We start from the raw sequence: 18,600 nt of genomic DNA on the forward strand, positions 1-18,600 counted from the left end.
CCCCCTCCCTCTTTCTCCTCCTTTCCTCTTTTCTCCCCTGATGAGGTCGCTAGACATGTCCGATCTATGAAAGCCTCATCAAAACAGGTCAGTCCCTGTTCCTCTAAAACCATTAAGGACCACATTGATACCCTCACTCTGGCCCTTGCCGATTTCTGCAACCTCTCCTTTGCCTCTGGATCTTTCCCCACTCCTCTGAAGCACTCCCATGTGCATCCTCTCCTCAAGAAACCCACAGCTGATCCTTCTTGTCCGGTGAACTATCGCCCAATTTCCATTGCTCCCTTTTTGGGTAAGCTCCTGGAAAAGATTGCCATCTCTCAGCTTAACCTTCATTCTGACTATGTTGGCTCTCTCCATGACCACCAATCTGGCTTCAGGGCTGCCAGAAGTATGGAAACTGCTCTCCTGAACATCTGTGAAGACCTGCTCTCCAACCTTGACTCTAACATTCCCTCTGTCCTCATCCTACTTGATCTCTCCTCTGCTTTTGACACGGTCAACCATACCACCCTGCTCAATCGTCTCTGTGACATCCTGGGTATCACCGATCAGGCTCTTGCCTGGCTGACCTCTTTCCTCTCTGATCGACCCTCCCAGGTACAACTTGGGTTCTTCCTATCTTCTATCTCCCTCTCTACCTGTGGTGTTCCCCAGGGGTCTAACCTCTCGCCCTGGCTTTTCAACCAATACCTGGCAACTCTCGCCTACTGCATTTCCATTTTCTGATCAAATTTCCAGTGCTATGCTGATGACACCCAACTCATTTTCAGGCTTCCTTCAGCCACCTCCTCTCCTTTCATCATCTCTGACTGCCTAATCGCCATTCAAAATTGGTGTACCGCCAATGATCTTTGTTTAAATGCCAACAAGACTGAGATCCTCCTCATTGGTACACCTTCCCCATCCTTTCCCCTCACTCTCTGGCGGCCTTCCTTGGCCCTCCTCTTGCCCCTACCTGCGAGGCTAAGAACCTCTGGGTCATATTCGACTCCACACTTTCCTTCTCCGCACACATCTCTGACGTCTCTAAAAAGTCAAACGTCTTATTGCACCTCCTTACAGATACTCTTCCCTTCCTTTCCTTCCCTCAGAAGCTTACTGTCTCGCAAGCTCTGATTCTCTCTAGGTTGGACTACTGTAACAGCCTCTTTCTAAATCTACCTGCCTCCACTCTCCGCCCTTTACAACTAATCCAGAACAGGACTGCAAGTCTTGTCCTTAGCCTCAAGCCCTCGGATTGTATCTCTCCAGCTCTGAAATTCCTTCATTGGCTCCCAGTGGATGCAAGGATTACATTTAAAACCCTCTGCATTGTCCACAAGGCTTTCTGGGGCCAAAATACTTTCAACTATCCCTGCGTAAATACCTCCCTTCTCTAGCCCTTCACTCCTCTACCTCTAACTCCCTCAGGGTCAGTCATTTTTCAAAGAAACAAGCTGAGGGTAGATCTCTTTCTTTGGGCGGGGCCTTCCTTTGGAACTGCCTCCCTGCCACCTTGAAACTTGAGGAGAACCATCTTCGGTTCCAGATGCTCCTCAAGACCTTCCTCTTCGCCTCTGCCTTTGCCCCTCTTCTCCCCTGCTGATCTGCTTTCTCTCTCGGTACTGTTCACCTGGCCACCCTCTGTCCTTCGTGCCCAGGTACCTGCTCACCTTGCCACCCTCCTGCACTGCCTCCGGGACACCCCTTGCACTGGGGCCTGTATCTGTACCCATACAGTCCCCCACACACTCCTCTTCTGCACTTATCAGATACACCCTAGCTGACTAACCTAGCACGTTGCCACTTACCAGCTGCACTACCACTGTTTATCACCTTTATTTATTTGACATATTATTTATTCTGCTCTCTCCTATGCTCCGCACTTTCCAATGTCTCCCCCGTTCCATGCACTTTCCCCCTTTTCCCTTCCCCATGCACTTGCACGTTCTCAATGTCACTGGGCCTAGTAAGATCGTTGTTTTTGTTTCTCCCTTGTTCCCCTCCCTTTGCCTGGTCGCGCTCTTAAACACCTGTGTACGAGCGCAATATAAATAAATTATCATATCATATAATATCACATTAGGTGTAACGGGTTCCTCCTTAAGTGGGATATTTAAAGAGGTTACATCCCATTCACATACATTTCTCAACCTAATATGGGGATCATACATATTATAAGGACAATAAGTCATTGTATGTTTTGGTATATATGAAAGGTTATTCTCTTTCAAAGGAGGATACTGTGTCTCATCCTATGGAATACCTTCACCCCCGCAGGGCCTGTGTGCTCCCATGTGATCCTTCAACCTGGGAGCATACACCAGCCCCAAGGTCAGGATCATGAAGTGTATGCCTTTCTTTGGCCACCTGGGAGAAGTCTTTAGGCAGCGGTAAAGTGAGAGAGTGAGAGATCCATAGGATTCATCACATAATCCCCTTAGTGAACTTTTGGCAGCAAATAGAGGGCGCGTCGGCTTGTGGCACATTCTTTATTCTTTATCAGGCACATGCAATCACTGGCCAAAAGGTTTTAATTTCCCTAACTATGACACGATGATGTCACTGGAGTTTTTCACAACCTACTTGTGAACAAAGTGAGGTGCGTTTTATCTCATGGCCTCTTCTACGAGTGGTGAAGTGGGACCACTCAGTATTTTTTAACGGCAACGGTGACCGTTAACCCTTACCGCCGTACTACGAGGTCCCTTAGCGGGTTGGTGCTCTAACGCCTGCTTTTTGCAGGCGTTAAAAACCAACCCGCTAAGGGACCTCGGAGCTAATTACGGCACCGCAAAATTGCGGTGCCGTAATTAGCGCCTTCCCCATTCCCATAGAGCCCTATGGGGCAGAAATGGGAATGGGGAAGGGCAATGGCGGAAGGGGGATTTACCGCCCCAGCGACCTTGGAATGGGGCGGTAAATCCCCTTACCGCCAAGGCGGTGCCGGTAATTTACCGGCATGGTCCAGGGTGCTAATAGCACCCTGGATCACCGCCTTCCGTGTAATGAGGCCCATAGTCTCCAGCTTCTTCTTCTTCAGCCAATTTGATGTTCAAAAGTAATGCAAAGAGGACTCAAAGGCCAATTATTCCAAACCAAAGGAAGGGAGAAGCATCCAGCAAGCTGGGAAGTGTGGCTGATCTGTTCCGGCTCTCCACATACGTCTCGTGCACATGCAACAAGCTCATGAACCTTTTTGCACATCCAAGTCACGATGTACAGAGTCCTGTCTCTGTCACCATAGAACACTATCTGCTGAATCACTGCTAGACACATGTTTGCACATAAGTGAAAGAGAAGGTATTTGGCCAAGGTAACACATTTACCTGGGGAAGCTGGGATTTAAACCAGTTCTGCAATTCAGACCCTTTGTAGTGTGTAACCCTCCCACAAGGGTTGTCCCTTTAAGGGGATGTATCCCCCCCTTGTGTATTGCCCTTTTAACAAGGGCCATGACTGTGTCAAGGCCCAAGCTAATAAAAGGGGGGTCTGCAGACACACAGACTCCAGAAGAGGAGCAACTGAGTCCTTGTTTTATTTCATGTAGGCCACAGGCCTACACGTGGAGGCACAGGCCTGCATGCCCTGATGCCGTGGGACCCTTGTGCCAGGATGGTGGCAGAGGCCCCCACGGTCAGGGACATGGCTGGCTGTGCCCCCACCCCTAATAGTACTGGTGCACGATAGCACCAGGGGGTCTGCCAGATGTACAGGGCAGGCCCCAACCCCCCACTTGCACTGGGCCTGTCATGTGCTCATGGTTTCAGCACTATGGCGGCCTGTTGGATGTCAATGTCAGGCCACCCACAACATTGGCAACGAGGACAAACCCAGCGGGGTCGTGTTGTTCCCATCGTTCCTGAGCTTGCCTCCCTTTGTTATGTGATCAGAATGCGGCAACCAACGCCGCAAAGGAGGGAGGAGGAGAGGCATCCATCCCAGCTGGGATGGCGAAAAAGAAAAGGGTGAGCCCTGACAGCGATTGTCTGCGGCCCTCTGAGGGGGGTGCTTGTGCGGCCGGGGTGGGAGTTCGCCCACGGCCCCTCCCCCTGTTGTGAGCTCTGCCGTTATGGTGTGGCAGCTGCCGTGGGGAAGGTGGAGGTGAGTGCCCGCCCCCTTCCCATGGTGAAGAAATGGGGAGACCGAGACACTGCTGGCAGAGCTTCCCTGGCCACGGCCCTCTGTGAAGAGGGCGCTCATGCGGCCAGGGGAGCGTCAGCCTGCGGCATCCTATGCCGTGAGGGAATGCAGGGTAGAAAGGCCGCATCCGTAAGAAGGAGTGGAGCAGCCGCAGCCCGGGCTCGCGCCTGGGGACACAAAGCGAAGAGAGAGGGAGGTGAGTGCCTGCCCCCCCTCCAATCCTCCATGCGGCAATAGAGAGTCCCAAGAAGTCTCTAGCTGGCCGCCCACCCGCCTGAGCCCTCATGAAGATCTCGGGCTAGGCGGGCGGCGAGATGAAGAAGTTGCTCCAAGTCGGTGTGTGGATGCACAAGGGCTGCCCGCTGTAACAGGTAGGGCGGGCAACACTCTGTTGTGCTGGCGGCCCCACTGAAGTGGGACAGGGCCGATGGCACTGGTGGCACAGCAGCTCCGTGTCAGAGCTAAAGTTGAAAGGTGGTCCGAGGTTGGACCAATGCAACAGAAACACCCGAGCCGCTGGAGGTGAAAGTTAAGACCCGACTGGCCAGGATGGATCCTCCCGGGCCGCCCTTTGGTGAAAGAAATAGAGGCAAGCGAGTGCCGGCTCCATTATGTGGGGGAGTGCTCTGTGCCTGCAGTCTGAGAGCAGACAGAGCCCCATCAACACGACATTGGCAGCCCAGGTGGCTCAGTAACAGTGGGCGCACAGATCTATAATGCAATGCAGGACAACCTGAGCCAAATCTGCACGTGGTATGGGGCAGGTGGCCAGCATGGAGTTTCTGCATCTCGCTGCATGGTCTGTGGGACAGAGCCACAAGAAAGAGCACTTTTCGATCTATCAAACGTCATCCTGGCTCAGCAACCCCTCAGGGCCATCACCAGGATGGTTCATGAAAGTCGTAGATACACGGCTCGAACATTTCTCGCCTCCCTCAAAGAGTCCTCTGGAAGATTGGAGAGTGTTTGCCCAAGTCCAAGGGCATCCCCAGAAAACGGTCCCTCGCCTCTCGCACATCCATCTTTGCCTCCAGAAATAAGATTAACGTCACGGTAGAAGAGTGTGGGAATCAACCAACCAGGCACATACTTGGCAAAGTAGTGAAATAAAATGCTGTATTGGAGCAGCAGAAAATGTAGAAGAAGTCGGCTGCCAGCACCGTGTGGCAACAGGGGGCATTGCCTTCCTGCAGTGCTGCGCCAGCAAATCCCCTGTGGTGCCCCTGGTGGCCGCGGGCAGTGTGTGTGCCAGATCTTCACTGTGCTGTCCATCGCACCCTCTAGTAATTGAGCATCGGATGCCAGAGGGTTTCTGTGGAGAACAAAAATAAAGGAACACGCTGTTGAAAAACGCCAGGAGGTGCTGGCAAGGCAACCAAAGGAACCTTAACAGCAGCTGCATGGACCCATACGGTTTTCAATCAAGACATGCAAGCATAGTTATTCGAAAGGCATCAAAGAAGTCCTAGGATCCCCACACTGCCCCTCAAGGGTTGATGACACCCAGATGCCCCACAGTGAGGTCCCTTTGGTGAATTCCAGAGATTGGCCAGCATCTTTCCAAATGGCCTTCCTCGTGACACACCTCCAAGGTGTAGTCGGTAGCAGTGCCAGCTACGGGAGGTGAGGCAGGGTGTCGGTTTGGTTCTGACACCAGGCCTTTGTGCACGGCACCAGTGGGAGGAAGAATAGAGGTAGCAGGACACACTATCGCTGAGAGCGGCATGGGAAGGAATGAGGACCAGGGGCCAGGAGCAAGAGGTAGAAGCTTTCCAGGTGCAGCACGGGGAGCACCAAAGCCTCAATAAGAAAGAGCGTGTGCCCTGCCAAAATCACCCCAGAGATGGGAGAAGGCAAGAAGAGCGCTGCGAACGGCCTGCTGTTTTCTACTTATGAGAGGGTATGTAACGACACAAGGAAAGCAGCAAGATATGCCCTATACTGCCAAGGAGGAAATAGGACAGGCCAGGGGAAACAGTTTGTGCACGGTAAACCTAATCCGTGCATCCTTCCACATGCGGGCGAGCATGCAGTCTGGTGAAAGTGATACTTGCCATCCTGCCTCCGCAATTGTGGACGTTATTCAGCCCCGGCAAACCAAGCAGCAACTCAGAAGTGGAAACCAACACTGGAAGACGGTGCATGCCATGCCATTGCACAGACCGGTGGCACTGAAGTGAAGGAGTGTTGCTGTTTCGGTAGTGTGGAATGAGGTGAGCCATGTTGGAGCAGGACGAGAGGCGAAGATTGGCCCAGCGCAGACTAAAGATCCTGGAAGCCGTGCAGTGAATTGGGGAGCTCCTGTGATCTGAGCTCTGAGGACAAGAGGGCATGGAGTTTCGAAGTCGCATGTCCATGCATCAATCAGCTCCTGGTTTGGAGTCCTCACATGGTGTGTATGCACAATCCAATGGAGGTGATGGTTGCTACCCCACCTCCACAAGCCTGAGCACGGACAAGCAGGTGTCCCAGAGAGAGGGAGAAACTGGAACAGTAAGTGGTCCTGACACCTGGCCATGAGGGTCGCCCGACCGAGCCCTCCAATAATGGGCCAGAAACATGTCGCCCTGGGTGCAATCCTGCCAGTCCTGAGCTCGGACGTCACCAGCTCAACTGGCCAGCCTGGAAGAAGGACTGGTCATTACTGCTGCTCCATCAACAGCAGTGGCTCCTGCCTGGGGGAGGAAAAGAAATGGCCCAGGCACCCTGTCACCTGTGTCTGGCCAACCAACGTCATGTAGCCCTGACACCCGTCATCAGGAAGAAGTGCAACGAGCAAGTGAGGGTTGCAGCTCCACAAGAGTTCTTGTGCACCCTCCTGTGCCACTGCAGTAGTGACACTCCTGCCTGCGAGAGTGTGACAGAGGAGAAGGGGGTGAGTAACATGCTTTCACCCCATGCCCTGTCAACATCATGTGGCATCCCCTAGATGCCGTGCTGTCAGTGTCTCGCTGCATGCCATAACATCAAGGGACTAAGCCGATGTGGCCCCTAGTGTCCCCAGGTGTGGCTTTGACGGTTTCTGTGAACTGTAATACCGATGGACCTGGACCCATGGAAATAAATATTCCGAACGGACGTTGGTGGAAAGTGAACTGGTTTCCTGCAGTCCTGCAATTGCTCAACGAGGACTCCGCAAACACATGTTTTGATGCTGAGAGCCTGCACATTAGTTATATGCTTAAAGTGGTTTTGGTAAAGGAGAGCCAGGTGAAGCGGTGAACACGCTGTTTGAAGGGGTGGGCTTTATGGTGCCAGCAGCTAACAATGGCGTCATTCAGTGATTGTAGTTTCCAAACCCCAGGTTAATAAAGGGTTTTGAAACATGTGGTTAGGCTGCCAACATTTCACCGGCAGTTCACCAATCGCAATTGTCACCCGCGAGTTGTATGTATAGTATGTCCACGACCATGTGAGCTCTGTGTGTGTGGCTGTGGCATATCCTAGTTGTTGTTGATCCTAGCATTCGGAAATACCACAAATAATGTTTGTAATGTGGGGGAGGGGATCGTGTAGGTTTAGGAATATTTTGTTTGTTATGAGGAGTATGGTGTGTGAACCTCCCACGAGTGTTGCCCCTTTAAGAGGATGTACCCCTCCCCTTGTGTATTGCCCTTTTAACACAGGCCATGACTGTGTCATGACCCAAGCTAATAAAAGGGGGATCTGCAGACAGACAGAGCGGCTGCAGACTCTAGAAGAGGAGCGACTGAGTCCTTGTCTTATTTCATGTAGGCCGCAGGCCTACACGTGTAGGCACAGGCCTGCATGCCCTGATGCCATGGGACCCTCGTGCCAGAACAGTGGCAGAGGCTCGCACAGTCAGGGGCATGGCTGGTTGTGCCCCGACCGCTAATGGTGCTGGCGCACAATAGCACAAGGGGGCCTGCCAGATGTCCAGGACAGGCCCCAACCCCCCACAGGCACTGGGCCTATCATGTGCTCATGGTTGCAGCACTATGGGGGCCTGCCAGATGTCAATGGCAGGCCACCCACAACACCCTTAACTGGCATATCTCAAACAGTGTAATATATAAACCCTTATAGAACCGTTAAGAAAACTTTATATTCTCTATTCTAAATGCAAGCAAACGCAAGTAACGGGATGCAAAGAAAAAATTGTGGAAAAGGGACAAGCACTGAATGTGTGACGCTTCAATTTTCTTAAGAAAAAACAAACACTTTGGCAGCCAAGTGGCGCAGCGTAGGGGCTTTCTTATCAATTACACATAAACGCTAATTTAGGGACTCTTGCTGTCATTCCCAAAGGAGTTACCCTTTAAAAGGTGTGAGACGTTTGTAGAGCTTGGTGAGTGTTTTTTCGGGGACACCATTCTCACGTGATAGAGGGGAGTAGGGGATGCATCCGAACAAGAGACGATTCGCGTACTCTACCGGCCTTGGCGATGTGAACTCGTGGTACCAACTCCTCCAAAAGCACTAATCGGAGAACCAGGAAACAGCTCCGTTTCATTGCAGTATTTTCCCATAGTGACAGACCTTAAACCCCGCCCCTTTGCTACACAGGAAGTACACAAGTAGGATGTGCCTAAACGTAATGGTCACGTGATGCCAGCGACTTTCCCAAGAAGGAAGTTCATTACCCCACTAGCACTGTACTGCTTCAGATCGTTTGCGGTGATTGTCAGAGTTCAGTGGCTAAGTTGGATGGTTGAAGCGCAATTTTAGATGAGTATCTGAAGTATGCGGGACCGGTTCAGCGATCTCCGGCCAGTTGAGGCTCACTCATCGTAGCGACGACCTTCCGGGTGAGTAGCGGAGGCCACGCTGGCCGGTGTAGCCTACACGGGATCGAGCCTGAGTGACTGGGTTGAGAACAACACGAACCTGTCATGCCTATCTGGACATATCAGAGCAAACACAGGGCTGGCTGTGCTGCTTGTCTGACATTGTCGGCTGCCCCCGCAACAGCGTCATCTTGTTGAGGGCCGTTTTTAGTGATGGTCGAAGTCGAACCAGGCAGCTGCACGGGGCACAGAGTTAATAGTTACATTGCAAAGACAAGTGTGAATTAATCAGTCCTTACTCAATTATTCATTAGACAGAAGCAGTGGACAGGAACCTGCTTGCGAATGACAGTTTCGCTGTTACCTAAAATATCTTTCCATGAGCAAAGGTATCTTAGCCGTTGTTCATACCATACATAAACAATATCTTTTGTATAGGTTTCATGGGGCTTTGCAGGGCACGAAGTGGCCATTCACCCTCCCCTCTCCCCAGCGACACTCATGCCAGGGCTTAAAAGGGGGGAATTAGGATGCGCTAAAAAGTTAAATGGGACAGATATTATGTAGGTATTTATTGATCACGGGTGTACAACATTACAGATGCATACTGGCGTGCTTTTCAGTGGTAACAACAGACCAGATATACAGCGGGGGAGCAGGGTGGGTAGGATACAGAGGAGGTGTACAGCTGTACCGGGTGGCGGGGAGAGGCAGGTGGCGTCTAGGGATTCAGGTAACACGAGAGGAGACTTGATGGCCTAGGTTTTGAGGGGGAGAGACTCCTTGAAAAGGTGTGTCTTGAGTTCATTTCTGAATTGTGAGGGCAAGTCTGATGTCGACAGGGAGGAGGTTCCGTAGTCTTGGGGTGTAGGCAGAGAAGGTTTGTTTTCTGGTCCTTTCCTTTTTGCAGCAGTGGATTTCAAGTCTGCATGTGTCCTGTCTTCTGGTGGTGTGCTGTCCGCCGGAGATGGAGTTTCACCGCAAGGTAGCGGGGTGACTGCCTTATAGATCATGCAAGACATGAAGGTGATTTGTGCATACAGTGGGAGCCAGGAAAGGTCGATGAGGGCCGGGGTGATGTGGTTGTATCTTCGTAGACCCTTGATGAGGCATGCGACTGCGTGTAGGACACTTCTCAGGAGCTCAAGGGAGGATGACGAAAGGCCTTTGAGGAGTGCATTGCCCCCATCCAGGCGGGATAGGACCAGTGCTTGAATTATGGATCTAAAGCTGTCCAGAGTGAGGAAGGGCTTGACATTTCGCAGGAGGGAGGGCTGATAGCAAGTTTTCTTAGCTATGTGTGTGTTGAAGGAGAGGTGTTTGTCGACGTAGAACCTGAGAGACTTGGTGCAGGAGGTGAGCTCGGGTGTGAAGCCCTCAGAGTTCATGCTTGATATCCAGGTATGTATGTCTGGGTGTTCGGTGTTGTTGGTGAGGAGTAGGAATTCGGTCTTGATGGGGTTGAGCTTCATGCATTGGACATCCAAGACTGGATCAGCGAGGGGCAGGTTTTGAGCCTATGGATTTTCTTAATGGAGTTGATCTTGAGGTATAGCTGTGTGTCTTCGGCATATTGGTGGATGTGAATGTTGTGTGGCTAGGAGGGCTGCCAGTGGCTCCATGTATAGATTGAAAATCACTGGGTAGAGGATGGAACCCAGCAGGACTCCACAGGTGATGGGTAACGTTGGCTATCTCGAGGAGTTCATTTGAACAAATATAGCTGTTATTGAAGCCAAATAAGACCAAAGAGAAAGGATAGTGAGAAGGGTGTCGGATGAGACGGGAATGAAAATGTGAGAAAGATAATAAATAAAGGCAAACTAGAAATGGGTGGAAAGATAGACAAGAAAAAGGGAGAGAAACGTGCCAAATATGAAAGAAAGCGGAAGGAGAGGGTGAAGAGAGCAAAGGAAAGCAGGGGATTGAATGTAAAACAAAAGGAAGAGAGAGGGGAGTAAGGTTGCATTTTTTTCTTTTGCAGTGTTTTGTATGTGTGGCTAACCTCCCCACAAACCGTACTCATTGGTTTGTGCTTGTTTCTGGCTTAGTAAAAAGAATGTGCTGTCCTGCAACAAATTACAAGGTTCTAGTCATCTGGACCTTCTCTTATGTTTTTTGTCAGCTCCACACAAGATGCGAAGGTGTTGTTGTTGTCCAGAGCATCCATAGTATTAGCACAACCGACATAAGAATAGTCAGTCACAAGATCGACTTCCCAAACCTTTGCTAATGTGACAAAATCAGCATTGACAACTGTGACTTACAAATGGTGGCAACTGAGAGTTAATCATGAAAGTGTGTTGTAGCCTGTGTCCCATGCACCGCACAGAAAATTAGTTTCTCTTCTGAAGGTTCAGGGGTGTGGCAGTTGGAGGCTTGTACTGAGGGAGCCGAGTGCTTCTGGGGTGTCTAACGACTTTACTTAATAAAGCATGTTTCCAACTTTATACCACCGTGAGTTATTTTTCATCATTGTGGCAACAAGGGAGCTGGCCCCCAGGCCACTATTGCCCCCACACGAATACCCACACACACCATTGGTTAAATTCTGACATTGGAGGCCAGCCGTCTATGCGCGATATGCCTTGGGGAAACCCTCTTTATGGAGGAGTTGCTGTTGTTTCCATGTCAGTTAGGAGTCCAGGTACCTCAGGATTTTAGGCAGAGCCCAACCATGTCCATGGTACTGAGCTCTGATGACCGCAAGGCGAAAGTTGCAGCTAGAAGCCCGGGTCACTTGCTTGCAACCTGTCGACCCAGCATTTAGTTGAAGCCATGCACGCACTCAACAGCAGACCAAATTGTGAGGGCCCCAAGTGTCGGCAAAGTGGGAGAGTATTGCACAGCTTGACAGGGGGGGAGCAAGCATTCTGAAACCACAATGGGTGCGAGGAAGTGGTATTAGTAGTGCCTTCACTGTAAGGGACAGAATGTCTGAGTGGAGGGAGCACATAAAGCCACCTGTCCTTTGACCTCACCTCCCCCGTCTACCTGCCAGCAGTGAGTGCCAGTCCTGTGAAGGACTGGGGTCTGCCTAGAGATTAGTAGCGTCTTGATTCTGAGGAACTGAACAACTGACGGAGGTGCTCCATTAAACCTTTCCAGCTCAGTGTTAAGACAAGTGGATGATTGAGGTCTGCATTTGATAACTAACTTACTACTCTGTATGCAGAACTTAGACCCAACTCCATAATTCCTGGCTACTCCTGGTGAAACTTCCATACCACAAGGACACTTAAATTACTTCCTCAGGTTTTTCTTTGTAACTTCCGGGATGAACACTTCTCAGATGAGTGCACATTTTCAATGCTGATGTTGTTTTGGTGATAGAAGCGGCCTGATGTAGAAGTCCTGGCTGAAGGAGTGGAGGGTGCTAGGTATGACGGCGAAAACTGAATGCCCATTTTGATAAACGAGTAAATAATGTGTTGGAACAATACAACCCTTTTGCCCGGGGCAGCTGCCAGTGTTGGATTTATGGGGTTAGCTAGGCGTTTGTGAGCTCTCTGATGTGGAAGATGAATATAGGAACAATTTGCCTAGTTAACCTATGCTTAAGAGTGTCCTGCATTGAGGTCAACATGCCACAGATGTAACAAGAAACTTGTTATTTGGCTTGTCGCTCGGTGAGCAATTGGGTCTGCCTTTGGATTTGTCAACGAAATTGGTAGATTTGGATCACAGGGAGCTTCTGGGGAGATGTTCAATGATGAGGAGGCTTTGATCCAAATGTTGGTGGGCTCAAATGGGCAGGATGTTTGAGGAGTCTGTAGGTGTGTGATGAGCATGTGCTCTTTGTGATAAATACCTCACAATTAATGCTGCAAACTTGACCCCAGTGGAAGTTCCTGATCAGTTGTGGGAGAAATTTGCGAGTGATTTCATCGTCCCAGTAGGTCTTCTGGGCAGGGAAAGTAGATTTTTGTTTTTGGGTGAAAACTTTCTTTGAGTGCTTGACGTTACAACAAGGAGTGGAGAAAAGAAAACATGGCAGTATCGATCAGTACATTATTTTTACTTCAAAAGTTATGTATATCATCATAGCAATGGCCCCTAGTCGGGGCAGTGCGGGCAACAGCGTTAGACAGGACTGGACTGAATTCGAACTATTGAGGAGGAAGAAATCTAGAGCTGTTAGTTAATCATTCAGTGTCGGATTTGTTTCCATGCAGCGACTGTAGATAAATACAGAGAGGAGGCCATATGTCCACAGTCTTGCAAGACATAGGTTGCAGGGAGGACCATCGCTCCTCCAGGTCAGAGGCCCATGTAACAGCATGCAGCGATTGCACCACAGTAGGGCTTATGCGTCGCAGCCACGGCAGCAGGGAAAGTAGATTTGCCTTCATGCTTGTGGATTACATGTTTAAGTGGTTTGAAATTGGTTTTGTTAACATGGCTAAAGTCATTCGATTCTTAAGAGGTATTTTCAAGCGATCTCTACCCAACGAGTATTGTCCGACAATGGGATTCAATTGGTGTCCAGGGAAACACAGAATTAGCTAAAAGAGAATCGTATTACGATCACACACCACCGTTGTAACAATCCCAGGCAAATAGGTTGGTGGGCTACGTCAACCGCATAGTCAGTTTGCAGATGGTGCATGTCAACAACTTGGATTGGGTGAAGATGGATGACATGGTATTTTGCAGGGACAACCTCCACACCCTATCTGGTAACTGGGATTGTGCAATTTGTTAGAATGAGGGGTAGGCCATCAAATTCTAAGACTTATACACATTGGATGTCTGAGATGTCTGTGTGATGAGGGGTTCTATGATGATTTCTCCCGCAGACCATTTTCACCAAAGCCGGTTTCCCCAGGCCTGGTTTTGGTGCTGCTGGGAATCATTTCCCTTGTGCACCCTGTCTGCCATGTTCTCTTGAAATGCACCCTCCCCCCACCCCCTGCCTCTTCTCCCCATTGCCTGTCACAGATTCTGCAGGGACACCACTCTAAGCCCCGGACGCCATACCAGCCCCCTTTACAAAACATTATTTTACTTGCACACACAAACCACACACATTTCCCCCTCCTTACTTCATCAGTTACCGCATCTCTGAAATCCGAAAGGGGGTTAAACATAACCAAGATAAGTACAAGCTGGCACATGACTGATCCACACCCAGTACCTCGAGTAGATGGCGGTGTGCGTATGGGAGACTTGATGAGTGTTTGGAAACCCAAATGGTCTCCAAGAGATGTTTGATGTTTTTTGGCCCCCTATGTATCACTGGTGTGGGGAAGAGACAGGGCAACTAGGGGTGGTGGGAGGATGAGAAAGGACAGTGTGTTGTTATTGAAAGAAGCCCAAGTGCAGTTACGAGTGCACAAGAAGGACCTGCAAATAGCTGTGTTGGCGAACAATTTTCGATCCTATAGAACAATGTCTGTTGACTGAGGACAAATAGTGGATGTTTGGTGAGGGGGTGCTTGAGCGTCCAGATAGTGAGCCAGCCGGTGAATGGTATGTGTCGGCCTGCCTGAGCATCAGGTTGGGGCTTGTCCTGTGGTTGTAGTTGTTGGCAAAGTCCCAGGTTCATTGGCATCCAGGACTGGGCAAGTGACTTTTCAGGGGCGGCGGAGGGGAAGAAAGTGTGCCTTCCTATGCAGCAGCTTATTTGGTCCCCCCCACCCCCTGCTTATGTTAGTAGAAGGCTATCTTGTTTAAATTCTTCTGTTTTGAGGGCATGAAAGTGTTAACAGTGCCATACCATTATTTTCTGACCTACCAGTATGTAACATGTATTCTGTTGCTTTGTAGCATGCTGTCCCTTCCAGCCTGACCGCCTTACTCCCTCATCTACGTTTATTGTTCAACACCCTTGCTCTGTCCTCTTACTTACATTGGCTGATTTTACCCGCATTGCAATGTACGATGTTTTATTGAGGGCTCAAAATTTGCACTAGCCATTGGGTAGTGAAAAGAAGGAAATGGTGTGTATTATAAATGTTTTAGAATGGAGGTTTTTATGGCTGGGTAGTAGTTTGTAACTTGAACATTCTGCTCCTGGGTATTACAGGGATGGGGCATATATTGTAACCTGTGTGAAGTACATTGCACCCACGCCTCCGTTCAGAAGGTTTGTGGGGTTTGGCATTAGGTCTGTACTGGAAAAGCGAGGCCCTGCCAGTGTCTCTTCTGGCTTTGCTTAATATAGCATTTTACTCGCCTTGCACCACTCTGGGTGATTTAATCAACTTGTGATCTGTGTGTAGAGCTCAGTTGCAAGATAGTTTGTGTTAACATACTGGCACTTGTTGGTTTCCCTAGCACAGAGGTCCAAGATTGAAAGGGCATGCAGACCGTTGTCCCCTTTTATGATTCTATGCAGAGCATGTGAAGCCGTTTCTGGCACACAATGGTGAAATATGGGCATGCAGGTTGGACCTTTCACATACGAAGGTGTCCCTGGCATGCGTTGATTGGAAATATTAAAATGTTTCCAGCAGATAGGGGTTGTATATGGGAATGCAGGCCACTTGGGAGCGAGAGTACTTGATAAACATTAAGCTGATGTTTGGGGACACTAAGGAGCAATAGGTGATCATTCAGAACATCCATTAAAGTTGTACTCCAAACCACAACCTATCCCCCCCCCAAAATTGGCCTCTGTTTGGTGCAGAACCTGCATGCCCATATTTCACCATTGTGTGCCAGAAACGGTTTCACATGCCTTTTGCTCGTGACTATATCCTAGATTTTAACTGTCGCATTAGGTGACAAGTTTAACACAACAGCCAACCAAAATTCTGTAGTTAAATCATTTTTGTTAAGGGAAGCATACAAAACAAACAAAATGGATTGTTATGTACTAAATCTTGGTCATCTGGGTAGAAAGTGTATATTGGGTAAGGTAAAGTGCTCAAACGTCTGTTAAGTCAGAGACTCGGTTCCTCCTTTTCTTCTATTACAGATTTCCATGGGCTTGCCAACCCTGCCATTCTAGGTTTGGTTTCCAAGTGTTCCCGAACCCTTTCATTTAATTTTGGGTTTAAGGGTTTGGTGACCCCTCTTTTGGGCGATGTGATTTTCTGTCACCAGCCTGCGGGGTTTGTTTGTCCTCCTGACCCTCTGTCGCTGACAGTATATCTGCTCCAGGGGCGCATACTGCTCTCCCTCTGATAGTTAGGCTTCTGGGCGGGTGGGTGTGCTGGTTTCCTGGCATTAGGCAAACCAACACTGCTTCTAGAGGTTGAATCTCCTGGACCTGTGCTATTCCTTGCTCCCATGTTTCTGGTTTGAGTGCCCCTTCTTTGCCTCTCTAACCATCGCATACATGTCCTGCCACGTGCTTGTCACCATCACTTCCCTCTTCAGCTCCCCCACCGGCCCAACACAAGCACTTGCTTCACCGGTGGGACTTTCTTAGTCTGGCTACCTTTATGGGTGTCTCGGCTACTCATCCCAGTATCCTTCAAGCACCACCTGTTCTCCAGTATCCCCCTTACTTTCTTCAGTTACTTCTGGGTGCCTCCTCTCCAAACTCCTCAATGTGCGGACACTCCTTAATGTCCTAACTAGCCCCTATTAATAATCTCCAAGCTCCTTGTCTTCTCCAGCCTGATGCTTATTGTATGCACCCACCTCTGGATCGCCTCTTCCAACATCTTGATAATGTCATTTCAGCTGTTATCAGTAGTTTGTCGAGAATAACATTAGGAGGTGGATGATAATACTCAATCACCTCCTACATAGTCTCTCAAATGTCCTCCTTAGTATCTCCAATCTTAGCCTACCATTTCCTAACTCCCTCATTGATCTTTAATCTCTTCAACCCACTCCTGTCACCTGCCTCCTCCTTATATTATTAAACCCCTCCTTCTCTCTACCGATCTCATTTCTCTCTCCAGCTTCTTCCACAAATTTGCCAATCTTCTCCAAGCTGCTCTCTTCAGCTCCAACTGACTACCACACTGAGCGTGTGTGCTTTTATAGGGATTTGGGCGCTGCCTTCCAACCACTCTATGGCAAAAGGGGGCTTGTGTGTTAGCTTGCTTTGGTATTTGCTCTTGAGCTCCTTTCCTGGGGTCGCATATATCCCCAATGTAGGACCTGTGATTGGTTTGTCATTCTTCTCTGCCTTCTACACCCTGGCCTCGCCTTACAGCCTCTTTGGTGAATGTGGACTCGGGTGTTTAGTTTCAAGGAGCTGGTGTAAGGATTGGCCGGTGGGCATCAACCCTTAAGATGACTACAGTCATGATGTGGGACATGGGGTTGGCTAGTCCCCACTCCCTGTATTGGGCTGTTATTTTTCTCGAAATCCCACCCTGTTCCCTGGGTAAGCTCTCTTAGCCTATCTTTTCTTAATTGCAGGAGAGTGATGGCCTTACCCCAAGGCTAGTTGACTGCCCTTTTCTAATCCAAATCCCACATAGGTATTAGGGGATTCTTGCACCCTTATGAGGCGAGCTGAGCATTTAGGAGCTGCTGATTCTGTTGGACTTCAGTTACTTGACTCCTTAATCAAATGGATCTTCAGCCACTTCGTTTTTAGCAGTATAGCATCCCAGCACACAAGGCCTCTGGAATATATAGTATTTGGCTTGTTCAAGTTTGTTTGCCTCCTTTGTATGGAAACTGGTAAAACAAGTATTAACGTCCTCTTTTATTTTTTTATTTTTTTTTGTTGGTTAAATTAAAGTTAATGTATGAATGAGGGTAAAATATCTGCCCATGGAAAAGCCAACGTGGTTGTTTTCCCAATGTTCGTTTCTTTTTCCCCTTTCCCCTTTTTTGAGCGTTTATAGTGCCTATTGTTTAGCCTGTCCTCTTGCCATACTCACCTTTTTAATATGGTACAAACAGATGGCTTTGGGGAACGGGAATGTAAAATGCCAATCCACCACATTTCTTTCCATTTTTTTTCACTACATACATGTTTTTTGTTAATGTTCATTGAAAAATCCCATGAGTTTCTAATGCAAACCATGCCTGCTGCAGAACGATGTAGCCTCATATATGCCATCACCCTTATTACAATTTTTTAAATGGGAGTGCAAACAATATTAGCCTTTTTCCTTCTTTCTACACGGAACACTTTGGCAAAGGATTACTTTATGGATCACAGAATGTTAACGGGTAGTTAGCGAGGCTGACCCTCATTACTTAGTCTAATTATGTTGCAGGCCAAAAAACGCAGAGGATTAGCAATCACTTTACTGAGCAGGGATATACTAGCCTGGTACTGGAGTATTGCATTAGTTGCGCTGTCACTTGACCAGCACCAGAATGGCGGTGTTAATAATGGTGTAGTTGCACCATTTAACACTGCTTTTTTCCATCGTTGGGAGGTGGGTTACATCCTTCTGTCCCTCTTCATCCCACCTATGTATATTTTGTTTAACATATGTTTTGTGGGAATGGGGGATAAGCGAGAATGCTGTTAGTGGTGTTTTTACCACTGGCATTCTAGATCGTCTGATTTGGCCCCAGATTTTCAGGATATTTTCCCAAGATCCGTTTTTATTCAGTGAATCTAAATTGAGAGGGGGTTATATTTACATAGTTTGTTTTCTGAATATCTAGCGAAATTACAGCCATTCTGGAATATAATTGGGCAATTGCAGCGAAGTTGCGTAGATCCAAACGCCTGTTTAAGTAACCTGCTTTAAAGTAACACAGCAGTGAATCCACAATTTACAGACTGGCGGTTAGCTGGGTGCGGCTGAGACTGTTCATGTGCACGGAAGTATATGCTGCCTGGCTAGAAGACCGC

General features: G+C 48.9%; 1 protein-coding gene across 1 annotated transcript in view; it reads left to right on the forward strand.

Annotated features, from left to right (window-relative positions):
• The first annotated feature begins 8,684 nt into the window (after positions 1-8,684).
• NIPA2 (NIPA magnesium transporter 2) overlaps positions 8,685-18,600 on the forward strand; it is a 312,051-nt gene continuing 302,135 nt past the window's right edge. Inside the window, exon 1 of the mRNA XM_069636610.1 lies at positions 8,685-8,894. The gene's annotated coding sequence lies outside the window, so the exon portion shown is untranslated. The remainder of the gene's footprint in view (positions 8,895-18,600) is intronic.

This window comes from Ambystoma mexicanum, chromosome 7p, assembly GCF_040938575.1.
Source record: "Ambystoma mexicanum isolate Mex_15411 chromosome 7p, UKY_AmexF1_1, whole genome shotgun sequence".
Classification (NCBI taxonomy): Eukaryota; Metazoa; Chordata; class Amphibia; order Caudata; family Ambystomatidae; genus Ambystoma; species Ambystoma mexicanum.